The sequence below is a fragment of the Stenella coeruleoalba genome, assembly GCF_951394435.1.
Source record: "Stenella coeruleoalba genome assembly, chromosome: 3".
NCBI classification, from domain to species: domain Eukaryota; kingdom Metazoa; phylum Chordata; class Mammalia; order Artiodactyla; family Delphinidae; genus Stenella; species Stenella coeruleoalba.
The window spans coordinates 121,311,201-121,332,168 of record NC_137148.1 but is presented as its reverse complement, the minus strand read 5'-3'; the positions used below and the strand labels follow the sequence as shown (position 1 = coordinate 121,332,168).

At 38.5% G+C, this 20,968-nt stretch overlaps 1 protein-coding gene across 12 annotated transcripts in view; it reads left to right on the top strand.

Moving 5' to 3' along the window:
* The window catches only part of PRELID2 (PRELI domain containing 2), a 764,348-nt gene that overhangs the window by 558,494 nt on the left and 184,886 nt on the right, over positions 1–20,968 (top strand). The gene's annotated exons all lie outside the window — the stretch shown is intronic.

Sequence of the window (20,968 nt, the reverse complement as noted above, 5' to 3'; positions counted from 1 at the left end):
TATATGGAAAACAGTATGGAGGCTCCTCAAAAAATTAAAAATAGAACTACTGTATGACCTAACAATTCCAATTCTGGGTATTTACCTGAAGAAAACAAAACTATTAATTTGAAAAGATATATGCACCCTTAGGCTCATTGCAGTATTATCTACAGTAGCCAACATTTGGAAGAAACCTAAATGCCCACTGATAGATGAAAGGATAAAGAAGATTTGTTATACATACACACATGCATGCACACATTCATACCTATACATACACATATAGTGGAATATTACTCAGCCATAAAAAGAATGTAATCTTGCCATTTGAGGCAATATGGGTGGACATGGAGGGTATTATGCTAAGTAAAATAAGTCAGGCAGAGAAAGAAAAATACTACAGGATCTCACTCACATGTGGAATTTAAGAAACAAAACAAATGAACAAACAAAACAAAACAGACACAGGCTCACAGATGCAGAGAACAAATTTCTGGTCACCAAAGGGGAGGGGAGGGGGAGTTGAGCAAAAAAGGTAAAGGGGATTAAGAGGTACAAACTTTCGGTTATAAAATCAATAATACATGTGGATGTAATGTACAACATAGGGAATTTAGTCAATAATATCACAATAACTTTGGTGACAGCTGGTTACTAGATTTGCTGTGATCAATTCGTAATGTATGTATAACTGCTGAATCCCTATGTTGTACACTTGAAACTAACATAATATTGTGTGTCAATTATACTTCCATAGTATACTGCTATAACTCTATACTGGGAGTAAACAAATAAATGGATGGTGCAGCCAGATTTCTCGTTGTTAGAGAGAGGAACTGTAGACAAACAGGGGAAGGCTATAATGACAGTGTGGTAACAAATTAGAGTTGAAGACCTCAGCATGAATACATGTTTAAATTAATATAATATAGATGGATATTATATATATATATATATATATATACACACACACACACACACATATGTATATACACATACAAGTTAACACACATATGTCCTTGCTCTGTCAGCTAAGAAAGGCTAGAAGCAGTGACACCCAGTAGCAACAAGCACACCTAACACTCAGATATTGGTTTGTAATACCATTCTTCAATTTAAAAGCTTTGGGAAAATAGTTGATTCTAGGGTTCTGGCAAGAAATATACAAGATGAGCCTGGAACATCTCATAGTTCCAGAATTTAATGAATTGCTCAAAACCAAAACCAAAACACAATGATGGGTAAGCGTCAAAAGGACACAAGATCCAACTGAAAGAGCTTCCCATTGTCAAAGCTGGAACAATTTGAGCCACAAAATAAAATAATATTTGGTTATAACCAAGCATATTAAATAAATATTTTGAGTGTATATTGATATAAATAAATAATTAAATAAATAATTGGGGTGAATAGACAGACCTCCCATGCATAACTCCTCACTCCTTAAAGTGTATGCTGCTTATAGTAACTTTCTTCCAAAGAGCACGGTATAGAAAGGGGGGAAAGTAGCTTTACAGTGGAGAATACTAACACTACCTCGGCCATGGTTAAGATCAATAGTTATGTCATGTTAATAGTATATACTTTTGATATGATGTGATGAGAATGGCACTTTACCAATGTGGTCTTCCTTCCCAAACCTGCAACCCAAGTCTAATCATGACATAAACTCAAACAAATCCCAGTTGAAAGACTCTCTCCAAGATACCTGACTAATTATTCCTCACAGCTGTCAGGATCATCAAAAACAAGGGAAGTTTGAAAAATTGTTACAGCCAAGAGGAGCCTGAGGAAACATGTTGACTAAATGTAATGTGCTATCTTGGATGGGATCTTGGAACAGAAAAAAGACATTAAGTAAAATCCAAAGAAGTCTAGAGATCTGGATTTCAGTTAACAACATAGTTTCATTAAATTGTAACAAAAGTACCATACTGATGTAAGATGTTAATAATAGGGAGAAATGGGTGCAGGGTATGTGGGAGCTCTCTTTGCAATTTTATGTAAATCTAAATCTATTCTAAAATAAAATGTGTTTAAAAAGTCTTTAAAATATGTAACTCAAATGTGGGAGAGTCAAGTTTAAGTGTAGGAATGGGAATCTCTGTTGGAAATCAAATCCCACATGTTTATTTTCAGTTAGAAATCATTGCTCAGTGGTTAAAAGAAGTTAAAAATTTACTGATGAAAAAAAGCCCTCCTTGAGATGTATGATGAGAGAGGGTTAGACAGTTCTGCTGAGTGAAATGATCTGAGTTTGAGTTTTATTCTGATCAAAGACAACTGGGAAAATTGCATGTCATCTCTGAACCTCAGTCTTCTTATCTATAAAATGGGGCCAATAATTGCATATACCTCATTTAATTGTCATATTGATGTAATGAAATAACATATGTACAGGCATACCTCAGAGATATTGTGGGTTAAGTTCCAGGACATCACAAAAAAGCAAACATGACAATAAAGCCAGTCTCATGATATTTTTGGTTTCATGGTGCATATAAAAGTTATGACATATATATGGAATCTAAAAAAAATGCTTCTGATGAACCTAGGGGCAGGACAGGAAAAAAGACGCAGATGTAGAGAATGGACTTGAGGAGACGGGTGTAGGGGGAGGGAAAGCTGGGATGAAGTGAGAGAGTAGCACTGACATATATATACTACCAAATGTAAAATAGATAGCTAGTGGGAAGCTGCTGCATAGCACAGGGAGGTCAGCTCGATGCTTTGTGATGACCTAGAGAGGTGGGATAGGGAGGGTCGAAGGGAGGCACGAGAGAGGGAAAGTGGGGATATATGTATAAGTATAGCTGATTCACTTTGTTATACAGCAGAAACTAGCACACTGTTGTAAAGCAATTATACTCCAATAAACACGTTTAAAAAAAAGTTATGGGCTTCCCTGGTGGCGCAGTGGTTGAGGGTCCGCCTGCGGATGCAGGGGACACGGGTTCGTGGCCCGGTCTGGGAGGATCCCACATGCCACAGAGCGGCTGGGCCTGTGAGCCATGGCCGCTGGGCCTGCGCGTCCGGAGCCTGTGCTCCGTGACCGGAGAGGCCACAACAGTGAGAGGCCCGCATACCGCAAAAAAAAAAAAAAAAAAAAGTTATGTTTACACTCTACTGTAGTCTATTAAGCATGCAACAGCATTATATCTAAAAAAGCTATGTACATGTCTTAATTTAAAAGTACTTTGTTGCTAAAATATGCTAACCATCATCTGAGCCTTCAGAGAGTCGTAATGTTTTTGCTGGTGAAAGCTTTGAAGCATTGCAAGAATTACCAAAATGTGACACAGAGACACTCAGTGAGCAAATGTTGTTGGAAAACTGGTGCCGATAAACTTGCTGCAGGGTTGCCACAAACCTTCAATTTGTAAAACCTATGCAGCATCTGTGAAGCACAACAAAGCACAAAGCACAGTAAAACGAGGTGTGCCTATAAAGTGCTCAGCACAATTCTTACTGGCCCATGGTAAGCCCTGAACAAATAGTGACTGCTATTAATATGGCAAAGGGCATTATAACAAGCAGAATGATAAAGGGCACAGGCTCTACAGCCATCCTGGCTTTGTACCCCAGTTCCATCCTTTCCTAACATCACAATCCTTGGGCACATTTCTAATCTTTCTCTGCTTTAGTTTCCCACCTTAACACTATTAGTGTTAATAATAGTGCCTTTCTCACTGGATTGTGGTGAGGATGAGTTAGCAGATGTAAATCACTTAGAAAAGAGTCTGGCATATGTATTAATTAATGTATTAATTATGACTGTTACATAGGTACCTCTATTAAAGGATCTCAAGCTAAATGACTAACTGGCTTTGCAGGGCTGAGAAATCACATAGAATACGTTTTGAAATCTGGGTACTCAGAGCTGGAGACACCACAATCAATGAGAAAGATGAGGTCCTTTTGCTCTTGCACTTTGGTCCTTGGATCAGTTTTCATATTTTTCTTAGCATATACTTAACATTGTCACAAACTATCTTTTTAGACCCTCTTGCCAGAGGTTGAGATTAAGATTGCAGTCCTTTGAAGGGTATTATGACACTACTTCATTCTCAGCTGTAACCTTGAGCCTGACAAGATCTTCAGTTCAGAGGAGAAACCTGAGTGCTGGACGTGGTCTCTGACTCCTACAGTACAAGCATCCAGGGAGGAATGAATGCTGGACTTAAATTTTTTTTTTTTAGTCATGGGACTCTAGGTACATATTCTTTTCATTTAAAATGCTTTTGTTTTTACTAAATAATTATATCATGTTTGAAAATGCTTCACTTACAAAAAGTGATTCTTTAAAATGTTTTAATGTTTTAAAATTTTTAAAAACTCATAAAAATTATTCATTTTATGTAAAATTTCTAGAATTTATCACTTTCCCAGCTTTGACCCAATGCACAAGTCAAGTTTATTTCTGCTGTTTGAGGAGATTCAAGGGAAACTGTGATGGAGAACTCTATAGATGAGTGGTTCTGTTGTTGGTGCTACCTTTACAGTGCCAGTATCAATGAGCATCTGCCCCAGCTCCATCCCTGAACTCCCAACTCCCAAATTATAGTCCAAGTTTAGACTTAGAACAATATAGAACAATTTCCAAGATGAGGGAATCTTTTATTTATGTGGTACAACAATGTTATGTAACCAGGCAAGTTCATCTTCATTCTTTATAATGAGTATATGGGATGATATGTCTCTTAATGATTGGCCCTTTGTAGTCAGTTTCCATGGTTATGGCATCTTCTAATTCTGCCTCAGACCTATGGTGTGAAAGATGGGAAATGCTATCTCTGTTCAGTCATCTGGTTCCTTGAGACAGGGAAGAATGTCAGAAGTGGACACATAAGCATAATAACTAAGGCCACAAGTTTTGATTGTACATACCCAGGGGTGAGTCTTGTTTCTCATCCTCGTCAATTGCATGGCTCATAGAAAGCATTCTAACCTCCAGTTTTCTTAATACCTACTCCACAGAGGAGTTCTTGTGAGGATGAAACTGGACCAATACAAATGAAGTACTTCACATAGTGCCAGGCACATGGTAGGTTTTGATCAAAATCAGTTGTATTTATTAATAAGACTTATTGCATGCATTCTTTACATCTTGAAATAAATTCTTCCAAGGACTGATTCACGAAACCCTTTTGGAATTTTGAAAAGTTTAGTTCAAAAATCTCTATTCTTAGTGCAGAAAACTCCCTGATATAGAAAATAAAAACAGCAGAATCCAAATCAGCTTTCAGGATAAGCTCTACCGTTGCTTCATTGCATCATTTTGGGCAAGTTTGTATTTGTTTCCTAATCTGGTAAAATGCGGTTCCTCCTCTCACCCCTAGGGTTTCATTAGACTTCACCAGAGAGAGCCTCCTTCTTTAAATAAAATAAGAACAAACAAAACACTTTCCTGAATCGGCCATTATCTCATCTCATCCATATTATTCAGTGTTTGTTGTCCAGTCATGACTGCCGCATTTAAACGTACAGAACATTTATGGCAAACATTCCTTCCCAATTTCCTCTTGTTTTATTAGCTTGATATTTCTCAGTACGGATCATGTCCCTAAGTATATGAAATCGTTTAGCTAACATTCCCTACTGTACCTAAGTAGATCGTTAAACCAAACGAAATAAAGTGAAACTACTTTCCATTCATGTTGCCGAACTTAACTTCGTATTCATTAGGATGTAGCAATAATGTTTTTAGTGTTAACATTTATTGAATACATGCTGTGTATCAGACAATGTGCTAAGCATCTTATGTGCATTAATCCTCATAATGAACATGTGAAGAAGATACCATTATTATCCTCGTTTTATAGCTGAACTATATGCTTAGAGAGATTTCTAACTTTCTAAATTCAAACACTTCAAAAAATGGGTAAGTTAGGTTTTAAACCAAGGTGTCTTTGACTGTGGCACTCTTACTTTAACTATTTGGTTTCTGGAGTCTCTGGAAATTAGAAATAACAGAAAAAGACACTACCTTTCACCTGAAAATTTAAGAAAAAAAATGTAAAAACCAGAAGGAGGTCTTTATATTAACAGCTTATTGAATGTAGTGATGGTTTTTAGCTGAATATACATAATTAATTTCCTCTCAAATCAATTTGACATCTAAATAATGCAGCACCAGCAAATGGGCTCTCAGCTGGCCAAACATTAAGAGATATATTGCCCCATATACTCATCATAAAGAATGAAGGTGAAAAACTTGCCTGGTTACATAACATTGTTTTACAATATAAATAAAAGATTCTCTCATTTTGGCAATTGTTCTGTACTGTTCTAAGTTTTGCTAAATCAGACTTCCTTCTAATCTAACAGATGCCAGCAGTTTAAAAGCAGTTCAAGAATCCTTATTTATATCTTGTGTTCAGCTTTGAATAAAATGGGTCAGCAAATGCAGAGGGAGAGGGGAAAAAGGCATAACTTAAAAATGGAATTTATTTCCAGCCTTCTAAACACAGATTTCCAATAAACATCCACTTAGAGAACCATTTCATTAAGCTAACTGCAGCCGAAAACAAGTTCCCTGATGTTTCTTTGAGCATTTTATTTTATAAAATGAACCATTACTTTCTATGTTTTGGCTTGACAATCTTTCCCCCCAAATTGTGTAATTTTTGCATTTGTCACTCAAATTGCTTGTATTTATGGAGAATTGTTCCAAGACATTTATGCTTTGGAATGAGACTCAATATGGTGGCATGAGTTTAGAGAAGCAAACCAGTAAGGTGCATTGCTTTGTCCTTTAAAAAACTGGAGAGGGTCTAACCTCCTCCTTTCAATTCAAGTTTAGCAACTGCTTAAGGACAATTCTGAGGTGGCTGAAATGAACTGGTAATAAACAAGATGGATAGCTGTGGCACTATGAGAATGCAGGGGAAATGGAAACCAGGGCTTTCAAAGCTCTCCTTCATCTGTAGTTTGGTAAATAATCCAGATATTTGCAAACCCATTCTTTTTTTTTTTTTTAACATCTTTATTGGAGTATAATTGGTGTCTTAGTTTCCCCTTTATAACAAAGTGAATCAGCTATATGTATACAAATATCCCCATATCTCCTACCTCTTGCCTTTCCCTCCCACCCTCCCTATCCCAGCCCTCTAGGTGGTCACAAAGCACAGAGCTGATCTCCCTGCGCTATGTGGCTGCTTCCCACTAGCTATCTATTTTATATTTGGTAGTGTATATATGTCCATGCCACTCTCTCACTTCGTCCCAGCATACCCTTCCCCCTCCCCATGTCCTCAAGTCCATTCTCTACGTCTGCATCTCTATTCCTGTCCTGAACCTTGGTTCTTCAGAACCATTTTTTGATTTGATTTGATTTTTAGTTTGCATATATGTCTTAAGATATAGTATTTGTTTTTCTCTTTCTGACATACTTCACTCTGTATGACACACTCTAGCTCCATCCACCTCACTACAAATAACTCAGTTTTGTTTCTTTTTAGGGCTAACATCCCATTGTATATATGTGCCACATCTTCTTTATCGATTCATCTGTCGATGGACACTTAGGTTGCTTCCATGTCCTGGCTATTGTAAATAGTGCTGCAATGAATATTGTGGTACATGACTCTTCTTGAATTATGGTTTTCTCAGGGTATATGCCCAGTAGTGGGATTGCTGGGTTGTATGGTAGTTCAATTCTTAGTTTTTTAAGGAACCTCCATCCTGTTCTCCATAGTGGCTGTATCAATTTACATTCCCACCAATAGTGCAAGAGGGTTCCCTTTTCTCCACACCCTCTCCAGTATTTATTGTTTGTAGATTTTTTGATGATGGCAATTCTGACTGGTGTGAGGTGATATCTCATTGTAGTTTTCATTTGCATTTCTCTAATGATTAATGATGTTGAGCATCCTTTCATGTGTTTGTTGGCAATCTGTATATCTTCTTTGGAGAAATGACTGTTTAGGTCTTCTGCCCATTTTTGGATTGGGTTGTTTGTTTTTTTTGATATTGAGCTGCATGAGCTGCTTGTAATTTTTGGAGATTAATCCTTTGTCAGTTGCTTCATTTTCAAATATTTTCTTCCATTCTGAGGGTTGTCTTTTTGTCTTGTTTATGGTTTCCTTTGCTGTGCAAAAGCTTTTAAGTTTCATTATGTCCCATTTTTTTAATTTTTGTTTTTATTTCCATTTCTCTAGGTGGTGGCTTAAAATGGATCTTGCTGTGATTTATGTCATAGAGTGTTCTGCCTATGTTTTCCTCTAAGAGTTTGATAGTGTTTGGCGTTACATTTAGGTTTTTAATCCATTTTGAGTTTATTTTTGTGTATGGTGTTAGTGTTCTAATTTCATTCTTTTACATGTAGCTGTTCAGTTTGCTGAGCACCACTTATTGAAGAGGCTGTCTTTTCTCCTTTATCAAAACTAAGGTGACCGTATGTGCATGACTATATCTCTCGGCTTTCTATCCTGTTCCATTGGTCTACATTTCTGTTTTTGTACCAGTCTGATACTGTCTTGATTACTGTAGCCTTGTAGTATAGTCTGAAGTCCAGGAGCCAGATTCCTCCAGCTCTGTTTTTCTTTCTCAAGATTGCTTTCGCTATTTGAGGTCTTTTGTGTTTCCATACAAATTGTGAAATTTTTTGTTCTAGTTCTGTGAAAAATGCCATTGGTAGTTTGATAGGGATTGCATTGAATCTGTAGATTGCTTTGCTTAGTATAGTCATTTTAGCAATGTTGATTCTTCCAATCCAAGAACATGGTATATCTCTCCATCTATTTGTGTCATCTTTAATTTCTTTCATCAGTGTCTTATAATTTTCTGCATACAGGTCTTTTGTCTCCTTAGGTAGGTTTATTCCTAGATATTTTATTCTTTTTGTTGCAATGGTAAATGGGAGTGTTTCCTTAATTTCTCTTTCAGATTTTTCATCATTAGTGTATAGGAATGCAAGAGATTTATGTGCATTAATTTTGTATCCTGCTACTTTACCAAATTCATTGATTAGCTCTAGTAGTTTTCTGGTAGCATCTTTAGGATTCTCTATGGATAGTATCATGTCATCTGCAAACAGTGACAGCTTTACTTCTTCTTTTCCAATTTGGGTTCCTTTTATTTCTTTTTCTCCTCTCATTGTTGTGGCTAAAACTTCCAAAACTATGTTGAATAAGAGTGGTGAGAGTGGGCAACCTTGTCTTGTTCCTGATCTTAGTGGAAATCGTTTCAGTTTTTCACAATTGAGAATGATGCTGGCTGTGGGTTTGTCATATAGGGCCTTTCTTATGTTGAGGTGAGTTTCCTCTCTGCCTACTTTCTGGAAGGTTTTTATCATAAAATTGGTGTTGAATTTTATCGAAAGCTTTTTCTGCATCTATTGAGATGATCATATAGTTTTTCTTCTTCAATTAGTTAATATAGTTTATCACGTTGATTGATTTGTGTATATTGAAGAATCCTTGCATTCCTGGGATAAACCCCACTTGATCATGGTGTATGATCCCTTTAATGTGCTGTTGGATTCTGTTTGCTAGTATTTTGTTGAGGGTTTTTGCATCTATGTTCACCAGTGAAATTGTTCTGTATTTTTCTTTCTTTGTGACATCTTTGTCTGGTTTTGGTATCAGGGTGATGGTGGCCTTGTAGAATGAGTTTGGGAGTTTTCCTCCATCTGCTATATTTTGGAAGAGTTTGAGAAGGGTAGGTGTTAGCTCTTCTCTAAATGTTTGATAGAATTCACCTGTGAAGCCATCTGGTCCTGGGCTTTTGTTTTTTGGAAGAATTTAAATCACAGTTTCCATTTCAGTGATTGTGATTGGTTTGTTTATATTTTTTATTTCTTCCTGGTTCAGTCTTGGAAGGTTGTGCTTATCTAAGAATTTTTCCATTTCTTCCAGGTTGTTCATTTTATTGGCATAGAGTTGCTTGTAGTAATCTTTCATGATCCTTTGTATTGCTGCAGTGTCAGTTGTTATTTCTCCTTTTTCATTTCTAATTCTATTGATTTGAGTCTTCTCCCTTTTTTTCTTGATGAGTCTGGCTAATGGTTTATCAATTTTGTTTATCTTCTCAAAGAACCAGCTTTTAGTTTTTTTGATCTTTTCTATTGTTTCCTTCATTTCTTTTTCATTTATTTCTTATGTGGTCTTTATGATTTCCTTCCTTCTGCTAACTTTGGGGGGGGTTTTGTAATTTGTTTAATTGCTTTAGGTATAAGGTTAGGTTGTTTATTTGAGATGTTTTTTTTTCCTTGAGGTAACGTTGTATTGCTATAAACTTCCCTCTTAGAACTGCTTTTGCTGTATCCCATAGATTTTGGGTCATCGTGTTTTCATTGTCATTTTTTTCTAGGTATTTTTTGAGTTCTTCTTTGATATCTTCAGTGATCTCTTGGTTATTTATTAGTGTATTATTTAGCCTCCATGTGTTTGTTTTTTTTTGGTTTTTTTGGTGGTACACGGTCCTCTCACTGTTGTGGCCTCCCCTGTTGCAGAGCACCGGCTCCAGACGTGCAGGCTCAGCAGCCATGGCTCACGGGCCCAGCCGCTCCACGGCATGTGGGATCCTCCCGGACCGGGGCACGAACCCATGTCCCCTGTATCAGCAGGCAGACTCTCAACCACTGTGCCACCAGGGAAGCCCCATGTGTTTGTATTTTATACAGATTTTTTCCTGTAATTGATATCTAGTCACATAGCATTGTGGTCGGGAAAGATACTTGATAGGATTTCAATATTCTTAAATTTACTGATGCTTTATTTGTGACCCAAGATATGATCTATGCTGGAGAATGTTCCAGGAGCCCTTGAGAAGAAAGAGTATTCTGTTGTTTTTCGATGGAATGTCCTATAAATATAAATTAAGTCCATCTTGTTTAATGTATCATTTAAAACTTGTGTTTCTTATTTTCATTTTGGATGATCTGTCCATTGGTGTAAGTGTGGTGTTAAAGCCCCTCACTATGGTGGTGTTACTGTCGATTTCCACTTTTATGGCTGTTAACATTTGCCTTATGTATTGAGGAGCTCGTATGTTGGGTGCATAAATATTTACAATTGTTATATCTTCTTCTTGGATTGATCCCTTGATCATCATGTAGTGCTCTTCTTTGTCTCTTGCAACAGTCTTTGTTTTAAAGTCTATTTTGTCTGATATGAGAATTGCTACTCTAGCTTTCTTTTGATTTCCATTTGCATGGAATATCATTTTCCATCCCCTTTCTTTCAGTTGGTATGTGTCCCTAGGTGTGAAGTGGGTCTCTTGTAGACAGCACATATACGTGTCTCATTTTTGTATCCATTCAGGCTGTCTATGTCTTTTGATTGGAGCATTTAATCCATTTACTTTTAAGGTAGTTATTTATATGTATGTTCCCATTACCATGTTCTTAATTGTTTTGGGTTTGGTATTGTAGGTCTTTTCCTTCTCTTGTGTTTCCTGCCTAGAGAAGTTCCTTTCCTGTTTGCTGTAAAGCTGGTTTGGTGGTGCTGAATTCTATTAGCTTTTGCTTTTCTGTAAAAGTTTCAATTTCTCCTTCGAACCTGAATGAGATCCTTGCTGTGTAGAGTAATCTTGGTTGTAGGTTTTTCCCTTTCATCACTTTAAATATGTCCTGTCACTCCTTTCTGGTTTGCAGAGTTTCTGCTGAAAGTTCAGCTGTTAACCTTATGGGGATTCCCTTGTATGTTATTTGTTGTTTTTCCCTTGCTGCTTTTAATATCTTTTCTTTGTATTTAATTTTTGATAGTTTGATTAATATTTGTGTTGGCATGTTTCTCCTTGGATTTATCCTGTATGGGACTCTCTGAGCTTCCTGGAATTGACTATTTCCTTTCCCATATTAGGGAAGTTTTCAACTATAATCTCTTCAAATATTTTCTCAGTCTCTTTATTTTTCTCTTCTTTTTCTGGGACCCCTATAATTCAAATGTTGATGTGTTTAATATTGTCCCAGAGGTCTCTGAGACTGTCAATTGTTTTCATTCTTTTTTCTTTATTCTGCTCTGCAGTAGTTATTTCTACTATTTTATCTTCCAGATCCCTTATCCATTCTTCTCCCTCTGGTATTCTGCTATTTATTCCTTCTAGAGAAGTTTTAATTTCATTTATTGTGTTCTTCATCATTGTTTGTTTTCTCTTTAGTTCTTCTAGTTCCTTGTTAAACATTTCTTGTATTTTCCCCATTCTATTTCCAAGATTTTGGATGATCTTTACTATCATTCTGAATTCTTTTTCAGGTAGACTGCCTAGTTCCTCTTCATTTGTTAGGTCTGGTGGGTTTTTACCTTGCTCCTTCATCTGCTGTGTGTTTCTCTGTTTTCTCATTTTGCTTAACTTACTGTGTTAGTGGTCTCCTTTCCGCAGCCTGCAGGTTTGTAGTTCTCGTTGTTTTTGGTGTCTTCCCCCAGTGGGTAAGGTTGGTTCCGTGGGTTTTGTAGGCTTCCTGGTGGAGGGGACTGGTGCCTATGTTCTTGTGGATGAGGCCAGTCTTGTCTTTCTTGTTGGCAGGACTGTGTCCGGTGGTGTGTTTTGGGGTGTCTGTGATCTTATTATGATTTTAAACAGCCTCTCTGTTAATCGGTGGCATTGTGTTCCTGTCTTGCTAGTTGTTTGGTATAGGGTGTCCAGCACTGTAGCTTGCTGGTCATTGAGTGGAGCTGGGTGTTAGCGTTGAGATGGAGATCTCTGGGAGAGCTTTCACCATTTGAATTTACGTGGAGCCGGGAGGTCTCCGGTGGACCAATGTCCTGAACTCGGCTCTCCCACCTCAGAGACACAGGCCTGACACCCGGCTGGAGCACCAAGACCCTGTCAACCACACAGCTCAGAAGAAAAGAGACAAAACAAGAAAGGAAAAACTAAAATAAAATAAAGTATTAAAATTTTAAAAATATATTTTAAATTTTAAAAATTATTAAAATTAAAAAAATTGAAGATTAATAAAAAGAAAGAGAGAAAGAATAGAGCAGCCAAACCAAAAAACAAATCCACCATGATAGCAAGAGCTAAAAACTATACTAAAAAAAAAAAAAAAAAAGAAATGGACAGACAGAACTCTAGGACAAATGGTAAAAGCAAAGCTATACAGTTAAAATCATACAAAGAAGCATACACATATACATTCACAAAAAGAGAAAAAAGAAAAAAATATATCTATATATCTAAAGAAGAAAAGGAAGAGAGCAACCAAATCAATAAACAAATCTACCAATAATAATAAACACTAACTACTAAACTAAGAAACATAAAACCAGGAACAAATTAGATGCAGAAAAGAAACCCCAAGTCTACTGTTGCTCCCAAAGTCCACTGTCTCAATTTTTGGATGATTCATTGTCTGTTCAGGTATTCCAGAGATGCAGGGTACATTAAGTTGATTGTCGAGATTTAATCTGCTGCTCTTCAGGCTGCTGGGAGAAATTTCCCTTTCTATTCTTTGTTTCCACAGCTCCTGGGGTTCAGCTTTGGATATGACCCCACCTCTGCGTGTAGGTAGCCTGAGGGCATCTGTTTTTTTACTCAGACAGGCGGGGGTTAAAGTATCAGCTGATTCGGGGGCTCTGGCTCACTCAGGCTGGGGGGAGGGTGGGGTACGGACTGCGGGGCGAGCCTGTGGTGGCAGAGGCCAGCATGAGATAACAGGCAGATAACAGCCTGAGGCGTGCCGTGTGTTCTCCCCCAGAAGTTGTCCCTGGATGACAGGACCCCGGCAGTGGCGGGCTATACAGGCTCCCAGGAGGGGAGGTGTGGATAGTGACCTGTGCTTGCACACAGGCTTCTTGGTGGCTGCAGCAGCAACCTTAGTGTCTCATGCCTGTCTCTCGTGTCTGCACTGATAGCGGTGGCTCACACCCGTCTCTGGAACTCATTTAGGCAGTACTCTGAATCCCCTCTCCTCGCACACCCCGAAACAATGGTCTCTTGCCTCTTAGGCAGTTCCAAACTTTTCCCCGGACTCCCTCCCGGCTAGCTGTAGTGCACTAGCCCCCTTCGGACTTTGTTCATGCAGCCAACCCTAGTCCTCTCCCTGGGATCTGACCTCCAAAGCCCAAGCCTCAGCTCCCAGCCCCCGCCCACCCCGGCGGGTGAGCAGACGAGCCTCTTGGGCTGGTGAGTGCCAGTCGGCACCGATCCTCTGTGCAGGAATCTCTCCATTTTGCCCTCCGCACCCTTATTGCTGTGCTCTCCTCCGTGGCTCCGAAGCTTACCCCCTGCCCCCACCATCTCCTCCAGTGAAGGGGCTTCCTAGTGTGTGGAAACTTTTCCTCCTTCACAGCTCCCTCCCAGAGGTGCAGGTCCTGTCTCTATTCTTTTGTCTCTGTTTTTACTTTTGCCCTACCTAGTTACGTGGGGAGTCTTGCCTTTTGGGAAATCTGAGGTCTGCCAGCGTTCAGTAGGTGTTCTGTAGGAGTTGTTCCACATATAGATATATTTATGATGTATTTGTGGGGAAGAAAGTGATCTCCCCGTCTTACTCCTCTGCCATGTTGAAGGTCTCCTTTGCAAACCCATTCTTAACCACTTCACCCCCAAGTGATGAAGTTTTACCGATGGAGAATTAATGGAATGTGAAGAAAAATTGAAACAAGTTGTCAGAAGGAAAAATTTCAGTATACAAACTTTGCATAGGCAAGTGACACTTAAGAAAAACTCAGGAGTTAATTAATCTCAATAGAATTTGGCTTTGGTGTCTTTGGTTAAATAGTCAAACTGAGAGAAAAGATTCTATTCAATTTTTTCTAAGATGGTTGTACTTCATGCCTGGTAATAAGCCTAGGAGATGCACAGTTAAGAAGGGAGTATTTTAGCTTGTGGAGAAACTCTCAGCCTAGTAGCTACATGTTCATTCTGTTGCCAAAACTTGGCCTCTGTTCACCGTGTCAAATAGAAACATGGAGACAGTTTTGGGTGAAGTAGAAAAGCATAGCTCTACTGCTTTGCCAGGCAAAGGGGGCCACAGCAGGCTAATGCCCTCAAAACTCTGTGTCCCACTGTGGAGTGGGTAGTGAGGAGTCTTATGGTGTTCCAGGAGCAGGGTGCGGTCAGCTTGTGGACTTTCTTCTGATTGGTTGGTGGTGAGGTGATCAGGAGTCAGTATCATCAACCTTCTGGTTCCAACTGGTCTGGGGTCTACGTGCTTGTGGGCAGCATACAGTTAACTTCTCCCACTAGGTTGGGGTTTTAGTATCTGCAAAACAGGTCAAAGGACATGGCTCAGAATATTATCTATAGTTCTCGAGGAGGAACTAAAGGTCCTTGACTTTGTTTAATGGCTAAAGTATTATTATTTTGTCTTGCTTGACCGTTTTTCTTTCTTTCTTCATATTCTCACTTCTCTGGTTAAATTTATTCTTTGACTGAAGTTTTTCTATAGGCAAAAGTCAGGCGGAGGACATGGGTGGGTGTCTATTCTGGGAAGGCCTCATAGGGTCCCGCTCGGTTACAATTCTACCTTTCAAAAGATCAGATACAATAATGATAATTAGAATAAGCACACCCTAGAGCCATTTATTGAACATTTACTGCATGCTGGTAGGGTGCTAAGATAATAAAAGTAGATTCAATCATGTCCACTTCATGATGGCCATAAAAATGAGTATGATTATTATTGTTAACAGCAACAACTATCATTGTGAACTGTTTATCACAGACAGTATACTAAATACATTACATGGTGGTTTCACTAGATCTTCACAAGTAGGTACTATAATTATCCCCAATTTTCAGATGAGAAAACTGAGAGGTGGAGTGATTTACCCAAATTTCATGGCTAGCTAAGATCCTAATTCAGGCAGTCTAAAACTCCAAAGTGTATGCTTTTGAGCACTGTGCTATATTCTCTCCTGTGTTCTTACTGTTTGCAGATAAGTTAACAGGCCTACAGAGGTTATGTCTCTTTACCAAGATCCCACAGTTGATAAATGGCAGACTTGAGAATCAAACACAGGTTTCTCTGGTTTGTAATCCAGGGTATCTAATGGATCAGGCATGGAATTAGTGAAAGCCCACTATAAAAATGATATGAAATAATATGTTGCAGAAGACAAGATTGGAGGGCAACAAAAACTGTCTTTAGCTGCCTCACTTCTATGCATATGAACTCTAAACTGTAAAGAAACCTGGAAATGTATATTTCATTCCTTGCACTCCCTCTTTGCTATACCTATAATGATGCCCAAAGTTATGGCATTTTACTCTTGTTTTATAAGGGTAAAATACATACCAGTTCTCTTGAAATTCTTTTTGTGCATATGTGTCTTTCCTAATTATATCTGTCTTTTCTAAAAACTGAACGTTGTGCTACATTTGCTGACTCTTTACTGTGTGTGTGTTTCAATTCCCTGATCTTCTTTTCTTACATGCCCTTCTCTTTTCCATTGTTGGTTTTCCAAAGTATCAGTTATTTTCTCAGTAGCTTTGTATATCAGTATTAAAAGACTGTTCTTATTACTGAGGATAAACAGCTATTATTTATTTCATGCCTATAAGACTCTTGAACTTAATTCTGCAGTGTCTGATGCTCATTACAAATCTGCAAGGTAAATATCATTATCCCTATTTTAGAAATGAGAAAACTTAGGTTTAGAGAGGTTAAACAGCTTGTCTAACATGACACAGCCAATTAATTAAAAAAATAATAGCTATTATTTATTGAGGACATGAAATAAAGATTTAACCCAAGGCTGTGTCCTAAGTTGGATTCTCATTCTATTCTATTAATGCTGCCTTTTCTCCTTGGAGTTAACAAGCTATAATTATTAGGTTAGTGGTTTGTCACTGAAGGAACACATAAAACTCTCTAATCATGAGCACAAGTATGCTTTTATATGTTCTTTTTATATGAGCACACTGTGGAACATTCATGGGTCCTCACATCGTTTCCTTTGAAGGTATTGTCATTTCTATCTTATTTCATGGTAGGTACAGCAGGATAAGCTACCAGGATTGACCCAGGCAGGTACCATGCCTTATGTTAGTGCTACAGGATCAATTATCAAAAGGATAGAAGTCCTAGTATGTACTATAGGTGATTAGAGTTTAAATTGGCTTTGGACAGAAACAAAGAGAATAATCTTGGAAGGAGAGGGGACATCTATTTCCAATTGCCCACTGTAACTTAGCAGAACCTCTCTCTTACTCTAAGAGAGAGAAACCTCCCCAGTTTATAGACCACATGAGTTTTGGTAGTGGAGGCTCACTTCACTTCCAGGTCCAGAAGGTAAACAATTTTTTCCATTCTAACGAACATGACCATCACATTTCGGTGGCTAGGGATTTATTCTGGTTTGGACCTTTGGACCAAGTTGTAGCTCTCTAATCATTGAATTATTGAGAAAAATGCATGCTTTTCCAGATAAAGTTTTTAGGCTATTAGGATATAATCCTGATTTGCTGGTTACAACATTTACCATTTCTTGGAGAGAACCTGAGATTTGAGCCAACAAAGGAGAACGCAGAATGGAGAGGTGCAGTGAGAATTCTGATTTCATCTTTCGAGCATATGGGTCCCACTGCTCCTAAGGGCAAGAACCCCGTGGATTTTTCCAGTGTGTGAATTAATACATTATATTTCCACCCCAAAGCCAATTTTATCTGGGTTGATGTCATTTGCAACTAAATTATCCTGCGTAATCCAGCAAATAAGCAAATATATATATATATGAAAATTACAATCTATTACTATTTTTTTCATAAATCAAGCTGTACCTCATTATTAAGAGGATCTGCGAGCAAGCCAACGTCTAGAAAAACACGTCTCTGTTCTTCCTTTTCCCATCCAGAGAGAAATAGTAGATTAAAATACAAACATTTTCTGACTGCCAGCACACATATGCATATATATATATATATATATATATATATATATATATATATATATATATATATATATATATATATATATATATAGTAAACCTTCATACAGAGCTGCATGATGGTTCAGTTAATACATGCCATACATCAACACTATGTTTAAATCTACAATCAGGAGTGTATTTCTTTTTAACAACATGGGCAAAGAAATTATGTCCAGTTGCATTTTTACAAATTGCTCTCAGTTGTGACATTTATCTTCCATCCCAATCAAGTGTAATTTACCAGAAGGACTGCATAATATTTCTGTCTTTAAAATATGTGAGGTTTTTCTAATACCCTCTCATCCCTCCTACGGATGTTTTTGTAACATTTCCCCATCCCAAATTTCCCTACTAGGTAAGAGTGGGATGGATGTGGTTTAAACAAACTCATCCATATGTAATGGCTCCCCCGAACCCTATATACCACAGAAATATGATGACAAGTTAGTAAGAAGTTTCATTGTTTTAGTTCACAGTGGATAAATTAAAATAGCTTGAAAGTTTGAGGCCCAGTCTGATGTCAGTTATCTTAATGAAAAACGTGTGTTGGTGTAGGATGAGCTGATCGTTCACATAGTGATTGAGATACAAGAGGGCAGTAACATAAGGTCTGTTACTCTGGTCTGATGGAACCTTGGGACTCTAGTCCAGCAGTTGCCAAACCCTGGGCTGTGGATCTGTGGAAATCCATGATGAGGTTTCACCATGCTCTGGCAAAATAAGAAACATCAGTATTGGAGAGTCAGGTTATTCTTTTCCCAAAGCTAAATTTATTCCATTTAAAAGGACTGTTCCTTAATTCAAGATTATGTTCTTCCAATTCTTCGCTTTGAGATATTTTTTCTTGGGTAAAAGAATGGTGATATGAAATGAGTTTTGAAAATAAATAGGAAAAATTAAAAATTAGCAGTCCCATTTTTCTTGAATTTTTATTGGTTTGTCAACCAAGCACTGTTCTTGGCAATAATGATGATGTTAAGCACTAGCATTTGTGAAATGATATCATACACTGAGCACTATGCTAAATGGTTTGTGTATTTAATTCTCACCTCAACACTACTGCATAGGTGCTATTATTATCTCCATGTTACAGGTAAGGAAACTGAAGCCTATGGGGCTTAAGGAACTTGCCTAAGATCACAAAGCACAGTCAGAAAGTGAACTTTATGACCTCGTTCTTCAGAACTTCAGCATATCTGTCATTCAGAATGTGAATCTGCCAGATCAGGGATAATGATGGTGACATCTTTTTGACCCAGCTTGGCAAGAGAAACCTGAGAATGATAGCTAGTAGATATTTAAATGAGAATGGAGGAGTGCATTGATAAGTCTCCTGTTCTGGAAGGTTTTCAGATATGACAGTGCATAGACTGACAAAATCAGAAAGGGCTGCAGAAACTGGGAACTCCTTTTTCATATTATTGGTTACAAAAAAAAGAAAATGTTGCCTGGTAACTATTGTGGTTAATTTGAATAACAGAGTCCTATGCACTTCCTACTGTGTTACACTGCTGCAGTGTTTTTGTTCTGGATAAGAAGGTAACTGGGCCATCTCTGCTCGCATTTCCCCCCATGGTTCAGAAAAATTACTCTTGGATAAATTTCCTCAACTCTAGGGGATTTCTAGATCTCTTATTTTCCTTTCCACTCGAGGCCAAATATCTCAGAAAGGCAAGAGCCTAAAGCATCACAGAAAGCATTTTTTTTTCTACTATTGATGAATAAGAAAGTGTCACTCTAGATGTGACTAAAATAAGCAAAATATAATCCAAAGGTAGTGGACTGATTCTAAGGTTGCCCCTATGACTCCACCTACCGGTGGTCATACCCTTGTATGGGCTCCTCCCCTTGAGTGAGTTTCTGGCCAACTAAATATGGCAAGGATGATGGGATGTCACTTCTGTGGTTATGTTACATAGGATTGTCACACTTGTCTTGCTAGAACTCTCTTGCCCCTGCTGGCTTTTAAGAAGCAAACTGCCAAGCAAAGAGGGAGGAGATATGGGGATATATGTATATGTGTAGCTGGTTCACTTTGTTATAAAGCAGAAACTAACACACCATTGTAAAGCAATTATACTCCAATAAAGATGTTAAAAAAAAAAAAAGAAGCAAACTGCCATATTATGAACTGCCTAATGGAGAGGATCACGTGGTGAGGAACTGAGGGTGACCTCAGGGCAACAGCCAGCAGGAAACGAAGGCCCTCTTCCCACAGCCTGCAGAGAACTCAATTCTTCCAATGACAAAATGAGCTTGGACTTGGATCCTTCCACTCTGAAGGGATTCCATCCCTGACTAACACCTTGATTACAGCTTTGCAGAGGACCCCACTGTGCCTGGTCTCCTGACCTCCAGAAACTATAAAACAATAAGTGTGCATTGTTTTAAGCTGTTAATTGGTAGTAATGTTGCAATAGATAGCTAATACGTCAAGTTTGTGGCTTGAGAGGCTTAGATGATGCTGGTGAGATTCCCTGAGAAGGAAAATCCAAGGGAGGATCAGAGTCTGGGTGTGTGGAAAACAAGATGAGTTCGGTTTGGGAATGTAGAGTTTGAGGTGACTAAGGAGATCAAGGTGAAAGGTGTTTAATAGGTAGAGAGATATATGGTTCCGAGGCTTGGTCAGAGAAGACTCAAATGGAAATAGAGGCCTGAGAGTCATTAGATCTTACAGGCTGGATTCTGCAGAAGCATATTCTCAGATGGAAATTCAGGTGCAAGAATTTTATTAGGAGTGTTCTGAGATCAATACCTGTGTGAAACGAGGAGGCCATGGGAAGGGGTAGTGGGAGAACCTGTGTGTGATGCCGACTCAGCTTCAGCTTCCGCTGACCCCATGGTGAGCTCTGAAGCTAGAGTGGCCCAGTGAGGGGAGCAGGTCTTTACATCCCTCCATTGCTGGTTGTTCATTGCGTGTAGACCCTGAGAAGGCAGGACCTTGAGTGAAGTAGCTCTCTTCAGCTGAGGGAAATTCCTGGAGGGGACTGAGGGCTAGCAGTACTCCCAGCAGCTGGAGGAATAAATCCTTCAGTAGTACAGGGATTCTGGACATTCATGACAGTGTCCACTCTATTGGGAGCTGGAGCTATACATGTGGCTGTGAGTCCCCTCAGGAAGCTGGAAGACCGGGAGGTGGAAAGGGACAAGGACAGGGATGGAACCCTGGG